The sequence below is a fragment of the Ursus arctos genome, unplaced genomic scaffold (assembly GCF_023065955.2).
Source record: "Ursus arctos isolate Adak ecotype North America unplaced genomic scaffold, UrsArc2.0 scaffold_8, whole genome shotgun sequence".
NCBI classification, from domain to species: domain Eukaryota; kingdom Metazoa; phylum Chordata; class Mammalia; order Carnivora; family Ursidae; genus Ursus; species Ursus arctos.
In genome coordinates, this window is record NW_026623100.1 from 30,238,863 (window position 1) to 30,261,863 (window position 23,001).

The 23,001-nt window shown below is 39.2% G+C and overlaps 1 protein-coding gene across 4 annotated transcripts in view; it reads right to left on the minus strand.

Annotated features, from left to right (window-relative positions):
* PELI1 (pellino E3 ubiquitin protein ligase 1) overlaps window positions 1-23,001 on the minus strand; it is a 136,165-nt gene that overhangs the window by 84,478 nt on the left and 28,686 nt on the right. For 2 of the 4 annotated variants that reach the window (XR_008958206.1, XR_006407971.3), the window contains exon 1: window positions 444-788. The gene's annotated coding sequence lies outside the window, so the exon portion shown is untranslated. Of the gene's footprint in view, window positions 1-443; window positions 904-2,749; window positions 2,926-22,525; window positions 22,703-23,001 lie in introns of those variants that run through there. The other 2 variants (XM_057309105.1, XM_048222653.2) reach the window with 2 other exon arrangements.

The window sequence follows — 23,001 nt, forward strand, 5'->3', positions numbered from 1 at the left end:
ACTTGGAAGTCTGCGTTATGTAAGGAAGGAGAAAGAAGTTAGCAGATTCGCACAAACAAAAGAAAAGCCCACCGCCCCCTTTGTTTCTCTTTCATTTCTCTCTTCCTCCCCGCCCCCGCGGAGCTCCCCTCCCGCAGCATGCGGCCCGGCGCGGGACGCGGGGCGCGGGGCTCGGACTTGGCCGCCGCGCGCCGGACTCCCGGGCGGAGGGGGAGGGCGCGTCGGGCCGGCTCCTGACAAAGGCGCTTCCTCCTGCGAGGGCGCGGGATGCCGGCGCCGCAAACTCAGCTCCCGGCCGCCTCCAGCGCGGGGGCGCGCAGGCGGGCGGGGAGAGCCGGCCGGTCGCCCCGGGCAGCCGCCGAGGAAGTTGCGCTCACGCCTTGCCCGCACCCCTCGCCGGCCCCGTCACCATCCCTCCCGCGGCGCGCCGCGGCCACACTCACCGGACAATTGCTGGTGGCCGCAATCCTAGCACGGCCCCGGGATCCGGAGCGAGGGGGTGAAGTGTGCGTACGCGAGGAGCGCGAAAAGACAGCCCAGCGTTCTGCCGCCGCCTTCCTCGCCAGCCGACCAAGCCCCGCAAGGGAAGTTGGCCGCGGAGCCGAGTGCTGAGGAGCCTCGGGCGGAGGGAAAGGCGTAGGGCCCGCTTTGTGGTGCGCTCCCGGTGGGCTCGAGGCAAATCCGAACGCGCGGCGCGGCTGGTGCTGCTGGTGGAGGCGGCGGCCGCGGCGGCGCCCCCCGACGGTCCCTCCGCCTCACACCGCCTCTGGGTCACTGACACACACTCGGAGGGAGGGGAGGGGACTAGCAGGAGGGCGGGCAGGAGGGAGGGGACCGGGCAGGGCCACCACGAAGGGCGGTGACGCGACGCCGAGTGGTCTCTTGGGAGTTGTAGTTTTCCGACTGAAGAAAAAAGGGAAACATCGTCGATGAGGATGCTGCACAGCTCTCTCTGCACTGCGCATGCTCGGGGGGGTGGGGGGGGGAGAGAGAGAGAGAGAGAGAGATGGAGAGAGAGCGAGCGCGCGAGGGTCGGCCCCCACTGTTACTATGGTCACCGACACACAGAGGAAGAGAACGTGTTCTTTGCTGCTGAGCGCTGAACAAGGCCCTTCTTGTCTCAAGGTGCTGTTAGTGATCCCGCCCTCAGCTAGTGCTTCCTACTTCGCTCCACCCCCAGCTCCTAGCTTCACCACTCACAAGTGCCCAGTGAAGTCTGACTTCCTGTCGGTATTTCGGTCTTCCCAGTTGCTTAATTTTCTTTCAAAATTCTGAATCACAAATACCCATTTCCTTCCCTTCCCTCAAATGAATCCTCTCTGCTCAAGTTTGTTTTTTTACCTAAGACTTGTAGAAAGGTAGTTGCTTCCAGTAACTTAAGAAGTGATAAAACTATTAGGAACACTGTCGGAATCCCATAGTTAATTTTTTCACTTAATTAGTCACATCAAACTTTAAGACCTGCACAGGTAAAAGTTCAGGATTAGGATTGTTATTTTTTTACTTGCTCAGTGTAAAATAATCCAGATTCGTTTATTTTAAGGTCTATGATTTTTAAAAATACACCTGAATTCAAACGACACATGGGACGTTGGAAATTGTTTACTGTACATATATTGGCAAACTTTAATAACAGAAGTCTGAACCAAGGTCTGAGTATGCTGTTGGGCTGGTCAGCTAAGTCTACACCCATACTGGGCACCCAGGTGTGAACTGGCAGTGGAGGAGGGTGGTGAAAGGCAGGGTACAGTTACTGGATCTCTAAAGGACTAAAGGCAACCTGTCCCAAGCTCTTTTGTTTTCCTTCTCTGCCTAGCTAGAAACCCATACCCTGGAACAAAAAGATTAATGTTTATAAATCAGTAACACATGTCGTGGAAGAAAAATTAAGGTTTTCAAATAGAATCTAAAGATCAGAAATCCTTATGTTTGTAGACCACATAATTACTCATTCAAAAAAACATTTATTGAGTTATACTATGTCCCAGGCTCTTTATTAGTTCTCAGAAGTAGAGATATAAGAATGTAAAAGAAACATTCCTTGTTTTCAAAGTGCTCAAAGGAGACAGGTAAATAAAGGGACTCAGTGTGATTAATACTGTAACAGAAAATCACACCAGGTGGTTTGATACACAGCTGCCACAGACCCAAGCAAGGTCAGGAGATGCTTTCAAGAACATTTCAACTTGAAGATGACTGCGTGTCAGCATGTTTGTGCATTTCGGTGGAGGAGGGGGAAGAGAGAAGTGGGTGGGAGCATTGGGGTGGAGGTGGAAGGCAGCAGGAGCAAAGTGCTGGAGGCATGAGACAGTACAGTATTTTGATTATGCAAAGAGTTCAGCATTGTTGGTAGAGCAGGGTTGAGGGAGTGGTGAGAGGAGACACAGAAAAAGTAAGGGAAACTGCTTAGATCGTGAAGAACCTTATACAATATGCTAAGGAATGTGGACCCTTTTCTAGAAGCAATGGAAACTCATGCCAGGACTGTAAGCAGATGAAATTTTGATAAGGTATGTATTTTAGAAATGCATTTTAAAAAAAGAGGAGAGTCTGAATGAAGGCATTGGCAGTGGCAGGAGACAGAACTGAGGGTAATCAGACACTATTTAAAAGGAGAATTAATAGAACCCAGTGAGAAATTCCCTGTGGTTGGGGGTGAAATGTGAAGGAAAGTTATCAATTATGATGCTTTTGGTTGCAAGCAGCAAAAACCCAACTCTAACTGGCTTAACCAATAAACCAATATTACCTGTCCAGATAGAAAGTCCAGTGAAAAGGTGGGCTACAGAGCTGAATGATTCAACATTTCAAAGATGTCCTGTTTCTCTCTTGTTTCATTGCTTTTCCTTCCTTAGTATTAGCCTTTGGTCAAATGACAATGATTTTAAGAAATTCCTGTGGTTTTAAGTTTCACCATCTAGGTACCTGAGAAGAAAAAAAAGAGTAATTTTTGAAAGCTCTTTTAGAAAGGAGAGAAAACTCTTTTCCCAGAAGCCTCAGGAATTGGTTCATGTGTCTATACATGGCCAGGGGATGACATGAAGCTAATTATCTTAGGATAAAGACATGCCCTGCCCCTAGACCCAAAGGAGTCAGATTCCCCCAAGTTGTGATGAAGAGGTGAGGATACCCCAATGTAAACTGAGGTGATTGCCCAGAAAATGAAGAACAAAGGCAGACAAGGGGGGATCCACAATATCTATTAAAAGGAAGGAGAAGAATGAGTCACAGATTTTATGAGCTAGTGATGCCGTTCACTGAGTTAGGGAATATAGGAGATTGAACAGCTTTTGAGGGGGAATTTGATGAATTCACTTTGGATATGTTGAGTTTGAGATAATTCTGGACATCTCTGTGGAGAAGTGGAGTAGGCAGTCATATATATGACTCTAGTGCTCTGAAGAGAGATCTGGACAGAAGTTATAATTGGAATATACCATCATATAGATGGTAGTCAAAATTATGGGAATGGATGAAATAACCCACAGGGAGTATGTATAGCAGAAAAGGAGGAATCAATAATAGCATCCTGGGGAACACCAGCACTTAAGGAGTAGGCAGGAAGATCATGAAAATGCCTGGGAACTAGCAAGGGAACTAGAATGTACAAAGAAGTAGGAAAATGTAATCTATAACCAGGAGAAAAACCAGTCGATGTAAACAAAGCCAGAAATGACAAAGACGGTAGAATTAGCAGTCCACAACATTAAAAATCATTATAAATATGTTCCATATACTGAAAGAGAGAAATTAAAGATATAAAAATATGGAATTTCAATGGACATAAAAATTTCACTGAGTAGGATTAACACTCAAGCAGATTAGACACTCACAAAAAAAGATTAGTAAACTTGAAGATATAGCAGTAGAGTCTAGCCAAAGTAAAGCATGTGAAGAGAAAAACTAAAACAAACAACAACAAAAACTAAAAAAAGAAAAACAGCCTCAGTGATCCATAGGATAATACCAAGTATTCTAACTTTTGTGAACTGGAGTTCCAGATGAAAGGTGAGAAGTGGTGACAGAAAAATTATTTGAAGTAATATAGCTAAAAATTTGATAAAAATTATAAACCCAGAGACTTAGGAAGTTCAATGAGCCCTAAGCAGAGTAAGCACACACACTTACAAAACCACCGCAAAAGACATCATCATTAAATTGTTGAAAACTTGTGATAAGAAGAAAATATTAAAAGCAGCCAGTGGGAAGAAAGATACATTATGTATAGAGAAACAAAGACAAAAATTCAATAAACTTCTGATCGGAAACTATGCAAGTCAAAAGACAATAAAAGGACATTTTAAAAAGTGCTGAAAGAAAAAAAATATGTCACATAGAATCCTATATTTAGAGAAAATATCTTTCAAAAATGAAAGCTAAGGAAAACAAACGCTGAGAGAATGTTGCCAGCAGAATTAACTGCACCACAAGAAATGTTAAAGCAACTTTTTCATCATTAAATACACACACACACACACACCGAAGCTTGGATTTATACTAAAGAATGAAGAGTTCTGGAAATACAAAAGGCTTTCCCCCCATTTACAAATTTTTAAAAAATGATAATTGACTACTAAAAAACATAACACTGTTTTATAGGATTCATAACATATGTAGAAGTAAAATGCTTGGCAATAATAGTTCAAAGGATGGAAGGGGAAAATGGAATTATATCCTTAGAATATATGTTATATGTGAAATGTATTATTATTTGAAGGTCAATTGTGATAAATTAAAAATGTACATTCTAAATCTTAGAAAAGCCATCAAAAAGAAAACAAACAGGTATAGCTAATAAGTCAACAGTGGAGATAAAATGAAATCCTAAAAAAAGTATGCTTGAATGTAGAAACAAAAATATGAGAAAATCTGCATCCTTAATGACCGTAGAGCTGACATAGGTTCTGGACTTTCTGTCTCTTCACCTCTTTTAAGTGAGAGAGAAATAAACGTCTTTCTTATTTATAGGCATTGTTATTTTGTATTCTATGTATCTACAGCTGAACATAATCAGAATAGCTACATGCTTATAGAAGTTTCATGAAATAAAGTATATTTCCCAGAATCAGGCAGACCCACACATTGCTCAAAATTTGGTCTCATTGGCAGCAACGTCAACATAATTCTGGAGTTCATGTACTTGTCACTAAAATTGCAGGAATAGTTTATCTTTTGTATAACCATCACTTACTATTAGTTCAATCAATTTTTCTTGAAAGAAGAAATACATGTAAAGTCCTTGGAATAGAGTAAAGACTCAGTCAGTATATACTACTTTGAAACAGCCACCATAATAAGGCTGAGAGAGCCCAAATTAGACATATTGTGGGGTTGTACTCCAAAGTCAGGTAGAAAATCAAGGTGGCATTCATTTATCTATGAAAATCAGTGCCTCTCTTTTTTGAAATTATGTTCACCATACACTTCCGTATAGTTCTTCAAAATCTGCAGTGCTTAGAATTCAGGAAACTTCAGTCACAGGAAATGAGGGCACCCTCACTTACCATCATCTACTCAGTTTATGTATCTAGTTTAATACCGAACATTTCTCTGACCCAAACGGCTATCCTTTTATTGCTTATTTGCACTTTCAAATTTAGTATATTCCAATATCTAGTAATTTCAGTAAGAAAGTGGATCCTGGGGGATTAATAACTTAGGTTTTGTTAGAGCTCTCAAATTCTAAAAACTCCTTGATCTTGGGAATTTGCTCAGTAAATTCCAATGTTTCCTCTACCACCTGACTATATAAAAATCAACTAAAACTGTGTTTCTACACTCCTTCTAAACATACATGAAAATGGTATTTAGAATATGAATATAAGGTGGCGCCTGGGTGGCTCAGTCGTTAAGTGTTTGCCTTCGGCTCAGGGCGTGATCCCAGAGTCTTGGGATCGAGCCCCGCATCAGGCTCCTCTGCTGGGAGCCTGCTTCTTCCTCTCCCACTCCCCCTGCTTGTATTCCCTCTCTCGCTGGCTGTCTCTCTCTGTGTCAAATAAATAAATAAAATCTTAAGAAAAAAAAATAGAATATGAATATAAGGAAAAAATCACAATATTGATACCTTTCTCCAAAACATCATGCAATTAATCTAATTTGCTAGTAAATGCTGTAGAGGGAATTGGATACACCAATCTTTTCTTATGACTTGAAAACAACTGTTACAAACTGATTTTTTTCATCTGCAACATATGAACATATTTTCGTATTTGGTCCAAATTTCTCATTTTTTTATACTGACAAATGATTATATCCCATTAGTTCATGTATGTTAAAAGTTGTGTTTTGTTTTGTTTTGTTTTTTACTAGAAATGTAGGCAGTCTTCTCTTTGGGATCAGGAGACCTAGACTGCATATTGCACTCTTGCTAAGACTCTCAGATTTGAGAGTAATAATGTTGTGTGTTGGGAGGGGTGGTGGGAGGCATTAATTTTAATATTCATATATTATGTAGATTATCTCTTAAAACTTCTACCTTCTAATAGTCCTCCCTAAAATAAAATTATTCTCTTTTAATGTTCTCAAAGTCTCCAAATAGCTCACAGTCAACATGGAACATGTTCCTATTTTAAACCTGTGAATGGCACACAATTTGAAGGCCTGGGCTTTCACTCAAAAGATTTGTAGGCCCCAAATGCTGTCTCTGACATTTTAGATATATTTGGAAAATGTCAAAGACAAGCTAGTTAAGATTTTAATGTTTTAAAGGAGTATGCTTATATACCAAAGAATGCATCCTGTATATTCTCAGTATTAGGCCAACCAACACGTATGCAAACAGTTATTTTGGAACTTTAAAAAATACTTAATAATGAGAGAAGTGGAAAACTCATGGAGAGAAGATTTAGATTGTTTTTCCATCCCTATAGATTTATCTGCTCATGGAATAATTACTTGTATTCTTATACCTCAAATTTCATGCATTAATTCTTTCATTGAATACTCATTGAGCATAGTGCCAAGCTATGAATGTAAAGATTAATTAGTCATGTTTCCAACCCTCAAAAAGCTTATGAGCAAGGGAATAGATAAGTACAACAATATTTTATAATCACTTTTCTAGAAGTATGTTTTGGAAATAGTGGATGTGTAGACAAGGGAATAATGAATTTTACATGAGAATATAGTCAGAAAACACTTCAAAGAGGAGGTAGGTTGAGCTGAGTCCTGAAAAATGAGTAGGTACTCTCCAGGTGACCAAGGACATTTCAGTAGAGCTTGCACTATAAGAAAAAACATGGAAGATGAAATAGCATGGCCCACTTGGAGAACTACAAGCAATACAGACCAGATCATAGGGTGTGATGTGTGTACCCTGAATCATGAGGTTAGGTAACTTTTCTGGGATCAGATCGCAGAAGTCCTTGTATGCCATGCCATGCCATGCCAAGGAGTTTGGCAATGAGAAACTGTTGAAAGAATTTAAACAGAGGAGTGATATAAATCATATTTGTGTTTGAGCAGGGTGACCAGTTGAAAGAATATGTAATAATTCAGATGAGAGATGATGGACAAACTAAGTAGCTGCGGGGAATGGAAAGAAGAGAACCGATACCAAAGACATTCAAGAGAGAGAATGAACAGGACTTAATTGCTGATTGGATGTGGGAAGTGAGGGAAAGAGGAGAGAAGGATAATTTTGAGGTTTCTGGCTGTGTAACTGGACATTATACACTGAAGTTACTCATTAATATAGTGAACACAAGAGGAGAAGCAACTTTGTGGAGAATAATGAATTTCATTTTGTGATGATATCCAGCAGGCATGAGATAAATATTGAGGATTCATGCCATCACTGAACCCGAGAGTGGGCAAGATCAGCCAGGGACAGGGGTGCCTGGGTGGCTCAGTCGTTTGAACTCCCAACACTTGGTTTCAGCTCACGTCATGATCTCAGGGTCTTGAGATCAAGCCCAGCTTTGGGCTCTGTGCTCAGCAGGGAGTCTGCTTCTCTCTCTCTTTCCCTCTCCGCCCCCCCCCCACTTTCTCCCTCTCAAATAAATAAATAAATAAATAAATCTTTAAAAAAAAGATCCCCCAGGGAGAGTGTGTAGAGTAATACCGATAACAACAGTTAACATTTATTGCATTATTAAGATCTTACTTGTACCAAACATCCTGCTTTATGTTATCTCATTTAATCTTTGACACAACTCTACGAGATAAGTATTCGTGATTGTTAATTGTATGTGTCAACTTGACTGGGCCAGATATTTGGTTAAACATTATTCTGGGTGTGTCTCTGAGGGTGTTTTTGGATGATACTAACATTTGAATCACTAGGCTGAGTAAAGCGAATTGCACTCCCTTATGTGAGTGGGCTTCATCTGATCAGTTGAAAGATCAGAACATTTCTGACTTTCTAAAATACTACTTTCTTAGCGTTCAAGTGCAAAAGAAATACACTGACTGTGAAGCACTGCCATCTCTGGAGTGGTAGTATAGACCCTTTCGTGGCATGGTTAGGGAATACTGGGGAGCCAGGCTGGGGTGTGGGGGGAGTTTAGGGTAAACAGCCATATTTAATGTAGGCGAGTTATAGGACTACAAGTTCTTGGTGCTCACTCTAATTCTCTTTGTTTCGTCCTCCCAACTATGTTGGTGCCCCATAACCCAATTCCTCCTTGGTAGTCTTCTCTAGTTCTCTGAGTTACATAAGTAAAGTAGTAAGTTACTCTCGAAACTCATCAGTTTTTGTTTTGTTTTGTTTTGCTTTGTTTTAACATCTCTTTGTAGGCCTGAGTACGGGAATCCTGGACTTTGCCAATAAAATTTTCCTAGTTAAGTTCTGCCTTTTTCAGGATTGATTCCTCACAATGAGGTCTCCTGAACTGGTACTGCTCTACTATTTTCTCAGATAATTCCCCCATTCAGTTGCACAACCTGCCCTAAGCATCTGTCTCCCGCTTGTCCTGCCTCCACAGTTACCTCTCAGAGATCAGTTTCTTCACAACCCCACCCTGCTGTGTCACTGTATAAAACTCCCAGCCTCCCAACCTGAGTCACCACACGCCCCCTTCTAGTGTTACCAGCCGGGGCTCCTGCCCCCAGCCTGTCACTTCTCTGTTCAAATCAGCATTGCACATTAGCAGAGTCACCCAGTTCCATCCTTTTGACCGGACTTAGCAGCCTGGAGGTTTTCAGTTTATGGGAGTATGTTGTTAATGCATTATTTCTAGATCTTTTTATTATAGGAAATTCAAAATATACAGAAGAACAGAGTATAGTCCAACGAATCCCATGTATCCATCACCCAGCTTGAAGAATTTTCAACTCCTGGTCTACCTTGTTTTGTCTCTACCTCCACCACACCCACTGGTTTATTTAGAAACAAATCCCAGATGCCATATAATTTTATCTGTATACCCATATGTGTCTCTTAAAAACTGGGTATCTTAATTTTAAAAACAAAACTATAACATGATTATCACACCTAAAAATAACCCCATGAATATTTCCTTAATATCCTCAAATATCCACAGTTATTAAGAATTGAGAGCCGAAAATGCCATTGGTTGTTATTATCTCTTAAGTATCTCTTTAAAAAAAAGTTTCGTATTACGGAAATTTTCAAACGTATGCAAAGTAAGCAGTATAATATATGCACACACCACCCAGCTTCAACCATGACCAGCAGCCTGTCTCCTTGTATCATCTCTACCTCCACCCACTCTCCAAATTCCATTCCTTTTTTTCAAGTGTTTTGAGGTAAAATGTACATATATTTAAACACACAAACCTTAGCTGTACAGTTCTGACAAATGGATAGACCAATATAACCCATACCCCTATCATCACATAGGAATTTGTATCTCCTTAGATGGTCCCCTTGTGCCTCTTACCCCTTCACAGGAAACTTCTATATTGAATTTTTTTTAAACCTTAGATTAGTGCATGTTCTAGGCCTTTATTTTATGTCCAGCTTCTTAGTTTGTGAGATTCATTCAGTCTAGTTTTTATAATTGCTATCACTACTACAATATGTGTATCCTTTCTCCTACTGATGGACATTTGGTTAGTGAAGGTTATTGTTATTGAGAATAAAGCTCTTATGAACTTTCTTCCATAAGACTACCAGTGCTGAAATCTCTTTTAAGGTCTAAGTGGTGTGTGTGTGTGTGTGTGTGTGTGTGTGTGTGTGTGTAGGGAGCTGGTTGTTGTTAAGGAATTTAGTTCATTTGTCCAGTAGAATGTCTAGTCTGGATTCTGCTGATTGCATCCACATATGTTTTACATATTCCTCTGTCCCTTGAATTTCCTGTAAATTGATAGTTAGATCTAGAGGCATAAAAGATTCAAGTTAAATTTTGTCAAGACTGTTTCAAAGGTGGTGTTGTGTGCTTCCATTAGAAGATTCACAGTGATGGGTGTTCTTTTATTTGCAGCTATGACTTCAGGATAGATTTCTAGAAATAAGATTGTTGAATCAAAGGGTAAATGTAGACAGAATTTCACTAGATTTAACTTACAGGATTTTCAGGGGTGTATTATAAACTATAACGGGCTGTTCAGTGAGGTATTAGCCAGTTGCAGTAATTTGCTACATAGAAATACACATATGCACACACCCACAGTTGACTCTCATTATTCACAGTAGTTATGATCTACGAAGTAGCTGCAAACACTGAATTAGTGAATACTGAACCATGCCTCTTAGAGGAAATACAAGGTTAGGATCCTGTGAGCATCTGGTCACAACATCTTAGTCAACTGAGCAATAGATAACCTTCTTTTATGCATACTTCTGTTAAAAACAACTTATTTAATATATATTGTTGATTCATTAATATTGATCTCACAGCCAACAGCACTATAACTCATGCCGTACTGAAGCTTATCTAACACATATATTTTCTCTGAGGGCAACCTCACAGCCTTCCTGTACTTAGAAACACTAGACAGCACCTCAGCACTATGTTTGTGGGCCATTTTAAACATTGAAATCACACACACACCAAAAAAAAAAAAGCACAAAAATTTGAACGATGTGGTGCTAAATGGACCACAAAAAGGGCACGTATTTACACTATGAGAGCTGGGACAAGAAGGCAGAACATTGCCTTGTTCAGCCTCAGCTAGGTGTGCAGGTGCCAGGTGACTCAAATTTTTGGCTGTTCTTTGCATGTTCATGAAAGACCTACAAAAGCACTATAAGCATTGATTTGGGGCTTACAAATAAATGTTAGCTAATAGGCAAATTCACAAATACGTACTCCATGAAGAATGAGAATCAACTCTATACATGAAACAGGGTTAGCGTCTCTTTCTAATCCCCCAGAAACTGGGCAACTAAGAAGAAGAATAAACTTATTCTTTTCAGCAAGCTCAATGGGACTATATTCCCATGAGACCTAGGCTAGATGGGGGTATCCTGCCTGAAAATATGTGTAGATTTCGGAGTAGCCATAACTCGTTGTTTTAGAAGATGTAGGTAAATTGGGTTTTAGATATGCTAACATTTTTAGTAAGTAAGAACCCTGCTCAGGTGAGAAAAATAGTATCATACGTAGAGATGGAAATGGCACGAGGTCTAGAAAGATAAATATAAAAGTGTCTAAGAGGGGCGCCTGGGTGGCACAGCGGTTAAGCGTCTGCCTTCGGCTCAGGGCGTGATCCTGGCGTTATGGGATCGAGCCCCACATCAGGCTCCTCCGCTATGAGCCTGCTTCTTCCTCTCCCACTCCCCCTGCTTGTGTTCCCTCTCTCGCTGGCTGTCTCTATCTCTGTCGAATAAATAAAGAAAATCTTAAAAAAAAAAAAAAAAAGTGTCTAAGAAAACTAGCTTAACATCTGACCGGAGAAAAAGAAAAGACTGAGGACTTAGCACATAATAAATGCAAAGAATATAGTTCTAATATGTTCCAGTGAAGGGGGAGTGAGAGACGTACTACCTGATAGATGTGTGGTGATGAGAAGAATCAATTTACCTGGGAGCTGAGAAGTAATAGAAACAGAACAGTCTTTGCCTCACTAATGAAAAGGAAAGAAAGTTCTTGGACTTAAGGGTATATGTACTGGAAAATACATAAAATAGTATTCCCATTTTAAGTACGGGAAAATAGTAAAAATAGACCAAGTGAGTCCAGAATACGGATTAAAAAATTGTCTTATTCTAGGTATGAACCTTAGAGAACAATTTGTAAAGAGTCTAATTAAGTAAGTAACATCAGATCAATATAATAAATAAAACTGAATGCCTGGTGATTTACATATTGAGATAGATTTTCTGCTCCCCAAGGCCTCTATAAATTATAGTCAGACATTTGGCTCTCCACATATTAAGCAAATGCTGGGGTAAGGAATCATCAGAGATACTAGAGGCAACACATAGGATAATGGCCATATTTTCCAAATATACCATAACAATTACTTTCCGAACTCTTATCGTAATACTATTCTCTTGAGAGGCAACAGCAGAAAATATACCACTAGATTTTTGCTTCAGACTTACCTTTAAAATTTCTCCCTAGGTCAGATATTGGGCTGAAGATACTTCTTGAAGTCGAGTCACAGAGACATTCTAGTGTTTGACCACAACACTTTTGTCCCTATGGTGAGAGACTCCAGCCTCCTTCCCAGCCCCAATCAGGATTCCCATAAAACTCTCCTATAATTCCCTCTCCTAAGACGCTCTCATAAATAGCATGTTCTAAATCATCGGTCACTAGCCTGGGTCTCCTTTTGCTTATTGAACATCTTGCCTGCACTCACTAGTTTCTCTCTGGCTTTAAGAATTTCAAGGATCGGGGCGCCTGGGTGGCTCAGTCGTTAAGCGTCTGCCTTTGGCTCAGGGCGTGATCCCGGAGTTCTGGGATCGAGCCCCCACGTCAGGCTCTTCCGCTGGGAGCCTGCTTCTTCCTCTCCCACTCCCCCTGCTTGTGTTCCCTCTCTCGCTGGCTGTCTCTCTCTGTGTCAAAAAAATAAATAAAATCGTAAAAAAAAAAAAAAAAAAAAAGAATTTCGAAGATCAGCTCTAGGAAGTGGGGGGGAAAATTCCTTGATGTAGAGGGGGAAATGGTACTGGAAAAGCCCATTAGTATTATATACTTTTAAAGAAAGCAACTTGGCTCATATGAAGATTATCATTACTATGACAGACATCTACATTTTAATTTCTTACTGACCAGACTTAACAATGTTTAGGGAAATCATGAAAAGTAGCTGTTATCTCCCAGAAGGCTAGAATTCAGGAAGGCTCTGCCACTCAGAAGTGATCTTGCTGATTGAGAAGAATAAACAAGAATTCAGTAAAAACTTTGTCCTATACATATGAAGTAGTAGGATTGATATGAAATTTAAAAAAAATGAACCCTTTCACAATTGCAGGTTCAGTTTGAACTTTTGTTTACTCAATTTCTAAATTTCGTTATTCAGTTAGAACCACATAATAACACTCATGAGATTATTTTGCTATCCAAAGCAATTTGTAGCTATTCGTTCCTTAACCATAGCTCTTTACCCTCATCTTCCACTCTCCAATTCCAAATTCCAACAGATTATTCAACTGGAGGATTAGACTGAGCTAGGAGTTGAAGACAAATAGGTGATATTTAACAAAAAGAAATGGAATACATCATGTAAGCATTCCCTTTTGAGATCAATTAGATGTGAAGATTTAGAAATATAACTGCCATGAATTGTTACTGATGACATGCCCCATTGTGACCTAGGCTATTGATAGGGTTGGCCACATGTGAATAAAAGGCAAACATCTCTATACCTGAACACAGGCAAACTGGTTAGCTTAGAAGAAACTTCAAATCTATCTTCATGAATGGAACAGAGAAAATGGAACCAAATGACACTGGAGGAAAAAATAAATAAAAAGATAAGTTATCTCATAGTCCTATAGGGTTAAAATCCCAATTATCTTGAGGTCATTTATCCAGCAATCAAAATAGGACCTAATAACCCAAAGGTAAAATTTCTGAGCTGCTTAAAAAAAAAAAAAAAAAAAAAAGGAAAAAAATATTAAAAAATCTATATACCAAAGCTCACAAACTTTATTAGTAGAAAATGTTCTAATATTAAACTCATCTAAATAAACTTGATATTTCATTCCCCTAGTCACAGAAAATTAGAAGCAATAAAATTTTTAACCCCCAGTTATTATAGACTCTAACATTTATTGTGCATTTACTGTGTGTGAGGGATAGTTACATAAATAGCTAATTTAATCCTATGAGGTATGTATTATGATTCCCCTCATTTTGCAGACAAGGAAATGGAAGTAGAGAGAGGTAGTTAAATTTGCCCAAGATGACACAGTAGAAACAAGGAGGGCCAGGATTCCAAGACAAGCATTTTACCAGAGACCACTCTTTCGGGCATTAATGGCAGACATCAGGGACTGTGAATACAGAGCCGAACAGGTTGGGGAGGCTCCTGCTGTCAAGGTCTACGAGGGCCAGGGAACTGTAAGAGGAGTGAGCAGGTAGGAGCAAAACTGATGCCTACTGCACAACAAGGCAGGGGGCGGAGGGGTGGGAGCCCCAGGCCCTTTACGGTTATTACTGAATTCATTCTTTGTAACCATTCTGTAACTTCGAAACAGCCCTTTTTTAGATGAAGAAATTGAGGTTGCGAAGCATTAGATAAATTTCCCCCGAATTGCGTAGTTAGTAAATAGTCAACCTGGGGTTTGAATCCAGGTCTGTCTGACATGAAAGCTAAATTTCTTGCTCCTACACCTCACTATTCTAGCAAAACCCCAGAAACACAGGAACTTCTAAAGCATTTTGTCTACAATTCTGTATAAAAGGAAAGAGCCCTGAACACACTACACCAGCCTGTGAGGGTTTTGTTGAATACATGAAGTGGTTGAATGTAACAATAGTACAATAAAATATGGGCAATTAAGACCCCAATAATCAAGAGCCAGTGACATTATGTTGATTACTCTCTGTTTAAGAAAACAGGGGAAAGTGTTGCATATTTTAAAAAGTCTAAAAATAGATATGGTTAAGATAAAACATGCATTCAAAGGGATGAGCTTCAAGTATCTGGAAAATTTTCCTATGTGGGCACACCTCTTTTCTAATAGTACCAGATAAATAAAGTGTCCTATATTGGGAAACAGTACAGACAGATATATTAAATAAAGGTTAACACCATTTTGTGTCACAGGGCCCAACAAAAATAGTCCCAGCAATTTAATACCAACTTGGATTACGTGTTAATACTGAATCATACAGTATCTAAAATGTGTTTCTACAACTTATAAGAAATCATAATTTATCCGGAATGCAAGTTATTAGGAAAGTAAAATAATTGGGTTTCTCCCCATTCTATACTTCCGTGAGAAAAAAAGGACACCAGATATTTTTCAAAGATCTCCGAACTTAAAAGTCAGGTATTCAGCACCAAATAAACCAAGGGTTTACTTTAAAAAGCGATATATATGGTACATCTTACGTCCAATGTTGAACAGTATTTCCCATACTTTCCCTATAGTGCTGCACGGATGATCATTTCATGGTGATAACCATGACCCATATGCTCTTGGAGCTAAAAAGACAAAAAGCCACACACTACAGTCAATGTAATTTGACATTAATACATTTGATTACCACCTTTAAAAAAAAGGAGCCAACTATTGCTTAGCTAGTATCTTTCAGATAACTCAAATACTAATCAGAAAATTTCATTCTCCAATCTCTTCATGGGACTATTTGAAAAAAATATTTATGAAGAGTATTCCTAGAAATATAAGAAAATAATGTTTTCATCTACTGCACATCACTTTTATTGACTTGCGTGCTCCTTTAAAGTCCCATGTCCTGCTTAGGGATTTGATGTATTTTTAATGAAAAATTTTAATAATTTAAAAATAGCTATTGGGAAATTTTCAATTGGTTAATGATCATAGACAACATTTAGACACACAAAAAATACCATTTGTTACTGAATAGCTTTAACATTTTATTTGGGTTGCAAGAAAACTTTGGGAAATAATTACTTAATTTAGACATATATATTTGTTTTGTTCACTCAGAAGTGCTTTATGTCCATGACAAAAACATAATTTATGCATAAAGTTAGTTTTGAACAAGCCCTTTTGCTAATTAAAAAAAAATCAAAGAAATGGATGTAGTTTAAAGTATAAGAAAAAGGAAAATATTTTCTTCCTGGGCAAATTCATAGTAGATGGAGGATGTGTAGCTGTAACTACTTTTGGTAGTTTCTAAGACAGTTCGAATTTTAATATTCCACTTAAAAACCATGCTAAACCATTCATTTTGATTTCTGTTTGAAAGTGTTTGGACACCATAGAGGGTAATGATCTAATATTTTTAGGAAAATCTTACTTTGACTTTGTTTCTAAATGGTACTTAGGAATATCAGAGAGTTTTTATAGGTGGGTCCCACACTCATAGAAGACTTAGAGCATTTAATTAATAAAGAGTAACTGATTGTAAATAGGTCTTCTGATGGGCCCTATATATTTTATGAAATATGATCTGAGTTTATAACAACATAGAGACATCTACATATAAAGCTTTATTGTGACAGAGATACCCTGAAAATTCTTTCTTCCAGTTTAAGGCTTCAAATAACACATATATACTGATTAGTCTCTAAGTTGGGAAGAGTCCGTCTATTATTAGGACAACATTTCAACCATGTAAGAGAATATGCTTCTCCTTTTAAAAACATTTAATCTTATTTTATGTTCTAAGAAATCATTTAAATACTGAATCAGTATGACAGGCCTTGTCAAAGCAACAACTGAGCGATTGGCCTAGACAAGTACTTTGCACACCTGGATGAGGCTCAGATAGTAGATTCATTAAAAAAACACAATGTCCTGTTTTCTTCTCCTTTAGAGGAAAGGAAGCATTCTAGCAGCAGCAGTGTAAAGACAGGACATACCTATTCCTTGGGTAATAAAAGAAAATGTTGAAAGGGAATCTTATCTCTACCTTCTTGACAGCTTCTTTTTTTTTTATAATAATTTTTTATTATGATATGTTAGTGACCACACAGCACATCCTTAGTTTTTGATGTAATGTTCCATGATTCATTATTTGTGTGTAACACCCAGTGCTCCATCCAATATGTGCCCTCCTTAATATCCATCACCAGCCTATCCCAATCCCCCATCCCTCTCTCCTCTGAAGCCCTCAGTTTGTTTCCCAGAGTCCACAGTCTCTCATGGTTCTTTCCCCTTCTTCCCCCCCCCTTCATTCTTCCCTTCCTTCTCCTACCGATCTTCCTATTTCTCATGTTCCATAAATGAGTGAAACCATATGATAATTGTCTTTCTGTGGTTGACTTATTTCACTTAGCATAATCTCCTCCAGTCCCGTCCATGTTGCTGCAAATGTTGTGTAATCGTTCTTTCTGATGGCTGAGTAATATTCCGTTGTATATATGGACCACATCTTCTTAATCCAGTCATCTGTCGAAGGGCATCTCGGCTCCTTCCACAATTTAGCTATTGTGGACAATGCTGCTATGAACATTGGGGTGCATATGGCCCTTCTCTTCACTACGTCTATATCTTTGGGGTAAATACCCAGTAGTGCAATGGCTGAATCATAGGGTAGCTCAATTTTTAACTTTTCAAGGGACCTCCACACTGTTTTCCAGAGTGGCTGTACCAACTTGCATTCCCACCAACAGTGCTTCTCAGAAAAGACCAATCTTTTAATTTCCTTTCCGTTTTCTCTTTACAACTTTTAATTGGTTCACATGTTCCAGACCTCAGGGGACTATATGATCTCTCATTTTTAATGTGGCATACCCTCAATATTCAAATGCCCATGCACACACAATGGGTGTGATATTGGCGGCTCCTAAGACATTCTTATTTTTGTGTCATACTTCTGTTACACATCTTTGGTGATGGTTATGACATACTTATTACCAAATAAAAATTTTACTTTTTTTTGAGATTAATGCATATAGTGGCACAGAAAGTTATATATTAGCGTCATTATTACCACCTCATTTTGGGACCCTGAAAGTGTTTTTTACTTTTTTTTTTAAGATTTTATTTATTTATTTGACAGAGATAGAGATAGCCAGCGAGAGAGGGAACACGAGTAGGGGGAGTGGGAGAGGAAGAAGCAGGCTCATAGTGGAGGAGCCTGATGTGGGGCTCGATCCCAGAACGCCGGGATCACGCCCTGAGCCGAAGGCAGACGCTTAACCGCTGTGCCACCCAGGCGCCCCTGAAAGTGTTTTTTAATGACAAGTTCATACACATGTACCCAACAGGAGAGCTCTTATAACCATCTACCTGTTCATATAGATTAAATCTAAAAATTGCCGCAGAAAGCCCAAACCTCAATTCACATCAGGGGACTGGGAGTGAGAGGCATTTCTGTTTGTCTTTGATTTCTTGGTACTGTGTCTTTATATAACTAAGAAATGGTGCGAATTCACATAATCATGGCCAGCAGCCAGATCTTCCACAAGCACTTGTGTGTGTATGTGTACATTCACGAAAAAGTATATCAAAGATTTCTATCTTTGTAATTTATTAACTTTTATGTCTAGACAGAAATAAGTACAGTGCAATGTTTAAGCATTATTTCTGATGTGTATGATACTAATTTTCACAGACCATTTAGACAGACTAAAAATATATGAATTAAATGTGGTGCTTCTAAAAAGGCTCCTGTTTTTCACTCTTGAGAAAATAATTTGCTGTTTTGCTTTACTATTTTTTTTCCTTGTGACTCAAGCAAACACATGACTTGAATATATTTTTCTTGTAGGTATTTAAAATAACATACTATAAAGTACGTAATACTTTCGAATTTAGTGAAAAAGGGAAATACTTAAGAGTGTAATTTTCAGACAATACTCTTTCTTGACATTTTAGTGAGCTCCAAAGTTCATATATGTTTTTGCCCTTTATTGGATAAAACATCACCCAATATGTAATGGGAAAATAAAAACTTACATATCACGATATTACCATTGTGTCTACTCATTGCATATGACATACTATATTATGTGATTGACCAGTTTAATCTGTAAAAGACTGTGTGGCCACTATTAGCTGCTTAAAACAGTCAAATGAACTAGATGTTGATTTTTAAGCCTCAAGAGAGCATTAATGGTTTACTAAATTTACTCAACTGAAGTTCATCATCTGGGCGGAGCAAGACCTTTTTTCATCCTTCATGGGTCAAAAGTCATTCTGCTGTGTTACTCCACCTTTCTCAGTGTTCATCAGAATGGAATTCAACTGTTGCTCTCACAGCCTCCATGTTGCCATCTTTCTGTCTTTCTCAGCTCACAGAACTGCTTCTCTTTGATGCATCTCTGGTATCTCCAGAGAGCCTCTCTACTGGCTCTCTCCTCAAAATCCCCCCCAGGACCCTACACCCTCCTTTAGCTATTACCTTCTCTCTCTCTCTTTCTCTTCCCACCCAAGCTTCTTGAGAAAGGACTATATTCAGTCCCTACATTTTCTCATCTCTCACTTAATCTTTTTATTCTCTCTTTTTTCTTTTAGTAAAATATACATGACATAAAACTTGCCATTTTAACTTTCAAATGCATAGCTCTGTGGTACTAAGTACATTGACATTGCTCTACAACTCCACCACCATCCATCTCCAGAACTTTTTCACTTCCCACACTGAACCTCTATACCTGTAAACAAAAATTCTCTATCCCTCCTCCCTGCCTACAGCCCCTGGTAACCACCATTCTACTTTCTGTCTCTGTGAGTTTGACAACTCTGTGTCCTTCATATAAGGGGAATCATACAGTATTCATGCTTTGGTGACTGACATTTCTTTTAGCATAACTTTCCAAAGGTCGGTCATGTTTCCTTTATTGTCTTTGTTTTGTCTTTTCCATGTCATTGAACTGTTCCTTGCCAAGGTCACCAGTGACCCCCAACTTAATACACTGGAAAATTGTCTTTTTTTAATCTTTCAGTGGCATTCACCTGCACTTGGAACTTCCTAACACTCTCCCCTCTTTTCAATTCCAAGACACCCCTCTCTCCTGATTTTCCTTCTATGTTCCCAGCACCTTTTTGTTTGCTCCTCTTTACCTCAAATACTGTTTTTCTTCTGTGTCTATGTACATTTTAGAACATGCTTTTCCATTCCCATAACTTCTATTACCATCCATATGTGGACTCTGACTCTGTCATCCACCTAGATTTCTCTCCTGAGCTCCAGAGGAGGGCAAACATCTGTTGATGAAGATCCCCCATATGAATGCTCCACAAATGTTTAAAACTGAACTTACCATGTTTCCCTCCGGATTTATATCAACAATACATGGAACCATCCTCTGAGTTACTCTTGATTTTAAAATTTTCCCTCCTCACAACATTTAATTGATTCCTTGAGTTTTCTCAGTTTTGCCCACTTAATATCTCTGCAATATCCTTAATATTCTTTTTTTCTATCCTCACTGCTCCTGCTACTTGTCAATTCGAGTATTATTCTTCTCTCTGGGATCACTGTCACAGCTTCCTAATGAGTCTGCTTCTCCTTCAGTTTCATCCCCATCTGATATATTCTCCACCTGTTGCCAGAATGATCTTTCTACAAAGCAAATCTGATTATATCACTCCCTGAATAAAAGCTTTGAATGCCCTCCCATTGCCTTCAGGAAGAAGATCAAATTCCTTGGCATAGTGTGCCATGTTGTGCAGAATCTGACCTCTACATCTAAACCTCAGCACTTGCTGCTTTCCCTCATGTGTTACTTGTTCCCAAGGGCATGATAAACTGTCCTAAATGTCCTCTCCCCAGGCTGCCATATCTTCATATGCACCATTCGCCTGGATAACTCTTACTTGTCCTTTAGGACTCAGCTCCAGGCCATCCTCTCTGGAAAACTTTCCACAAAGGTGGGTATGGTGGGTCCAATGTTGTGCTGCTTGGATTCCTCTACCGCCTCGGGACTGAAACATTCATTCCCTAACTGCTGAGAGTGTTAGTAACAGATAGATCTCAGCTAAGCTTCATTTTGGAGATTGACCTTGGTTGAAGAGAGCCACTTAATTAAGGTCATGCCTTCCTTCCTATGGGCAGCCCAGATGCAATGACTAGTTGATAAAGGAATTTAGAGGCTTGGTCCCATTGCCACAGTTGGGACAATGCTGCAGGCCATCCTAGCCCTATAATTCTCCTGTGAACAGGCAGAGGACTTTGTTGCGATTGCATTATAGTCCAACTTCTTCTGTTCAGTTCAGTTTCTTTCATTTCCCCTACAGGTGATTAATCCTGAAAGCAAGACTCCTGTCTTAGAGTCTATTTCACAGGGAACTAAGTAGCAACACTGACTTAGGACCCTCAACATCACTTGCTTATGTCTATCATAACTCTTATCTCACTATATCATCATTATTGTCTGTTTACTTGTGGCGCTATGCCTAAGTACAGTGAGCAACTTGAGAACTGGGATTTTCCATTTTGTCTTTTTTCTTTTTTTAAAAGATTTTATTTATTTATTTGACAGAGAGAGAGACAGGCAGTGAGAGAGGGAACATAAGTAGGGGGAGTGAAAGAAGCAGGCTCCCAGTAGAGGAGCCTGATGCGGGGCTCTATCCCAGAAGGCCGGGATCATGCCCTGAGCCGAAGGCAGACGCTTAAAGACTGAGCCACCTAGGCGCCCCCCCATTTTGTCTTTTTACCTTCACTTATGAAATCTTTTTGAATGAATGAATGATTAAATAAATGCATGAGATCACCATCTTCAAAATCCTTAGGGATTTTTCTAAAATCAATTCAATCCTTCTTGAACTTTATTTCCTTTAGGAATAGCCCCAGAAAATCTGGATTGTCTCTTCCAGAATGTATTTGAGGTTTGTTGCTGCTTGTTTTTCATGACATTGTGAGAAGCATGGATTTGCAGATCTGGATGTAGAAGCCTGGATTGAATTCTCAGTCATCATAGCTGTGTGACTTTGGGCAAATCATATAACCTCTTCATGTCTCAATTTTATCAGCTGGACAATAGTAATTTCTAGCTCATAGATACTGCTTGGTGGTAAATAAATTAGGTAATATCTGTATGAAATGATGGCACATAGTAGATACTCAGTAAATTTTAGCCCCATCCCCCTTTTTTTTCTTTTTAGATTGAACTTACTCTTCCTAGAAAAGAAGTAAATTATAGTATTACAAAGAAATAAATTACAGTAGCTTGGTCCTACTGAGATGATCTCAGTAGCTCTCATTATCTTCTCACCCCACTCTCCTGCCTTCCCCTGCACATGGCAAAAATCCATCATTCTCTGCTACTGTTCTTATTTTAGAAGGAAAAAAAGCATCTACTGAAAGCATCTGAAAGCATCTACTCGACAATGCAAGTTCCTACTTGTTATAAGTTTTTTTAAATTTATCGTGAAGCATCAAATTTGCTAAGTGACTAGAGAGGCGTGACTAGGTGTGTCTGACAGTGACTCAAAGGTGCGTTAAATGACACGAACGTAACACTACCTGATGGGTTTCAGTGAAGCATAGAAAGGGCTAAAATGATTAACATAAAGCACCAAGAAAAGGTTAAAGGTATGGTAGCAAGGTGTCCCACATTTAGGTACCTGATTCACTCATACTTCCAGTTTTCTTCTTCCCAGTACTTGGAAAAATCACATTTCCCAGTTTCCTTGTCATTACCTGGACCTTGTGGTAAGCTGTGGCCAATTACTGGGAGCAGAAGAGTTACATCACAGGTAGAGAGAAGTATTTCGGTCAGTGATCAGTTCTCAGCTAGAAATCTGGAAATTTGAAGAACATATGCCCTGAATAGTCTTTTAGATCTGGAGCAAATTATACAAAAAGTGAAGTAATCTTTCATTGTGTTAAACTGCTGGGGTATTCATGCTACACATTACCTTAACCATTTGGTTAAAACTTAACCTTTCTGACCAAAGCACTGGGGCTCAGGAGTACTCAGGATAAATTTGAATAACAAAACATCTCAGGAAAAAGAACTATGGCCAGCTGTCTCAGAAAACAGAACTGGAAGGTTGTTCACGATCCTTGTTGCCCACATCTACTCTACTGTTCTATACTA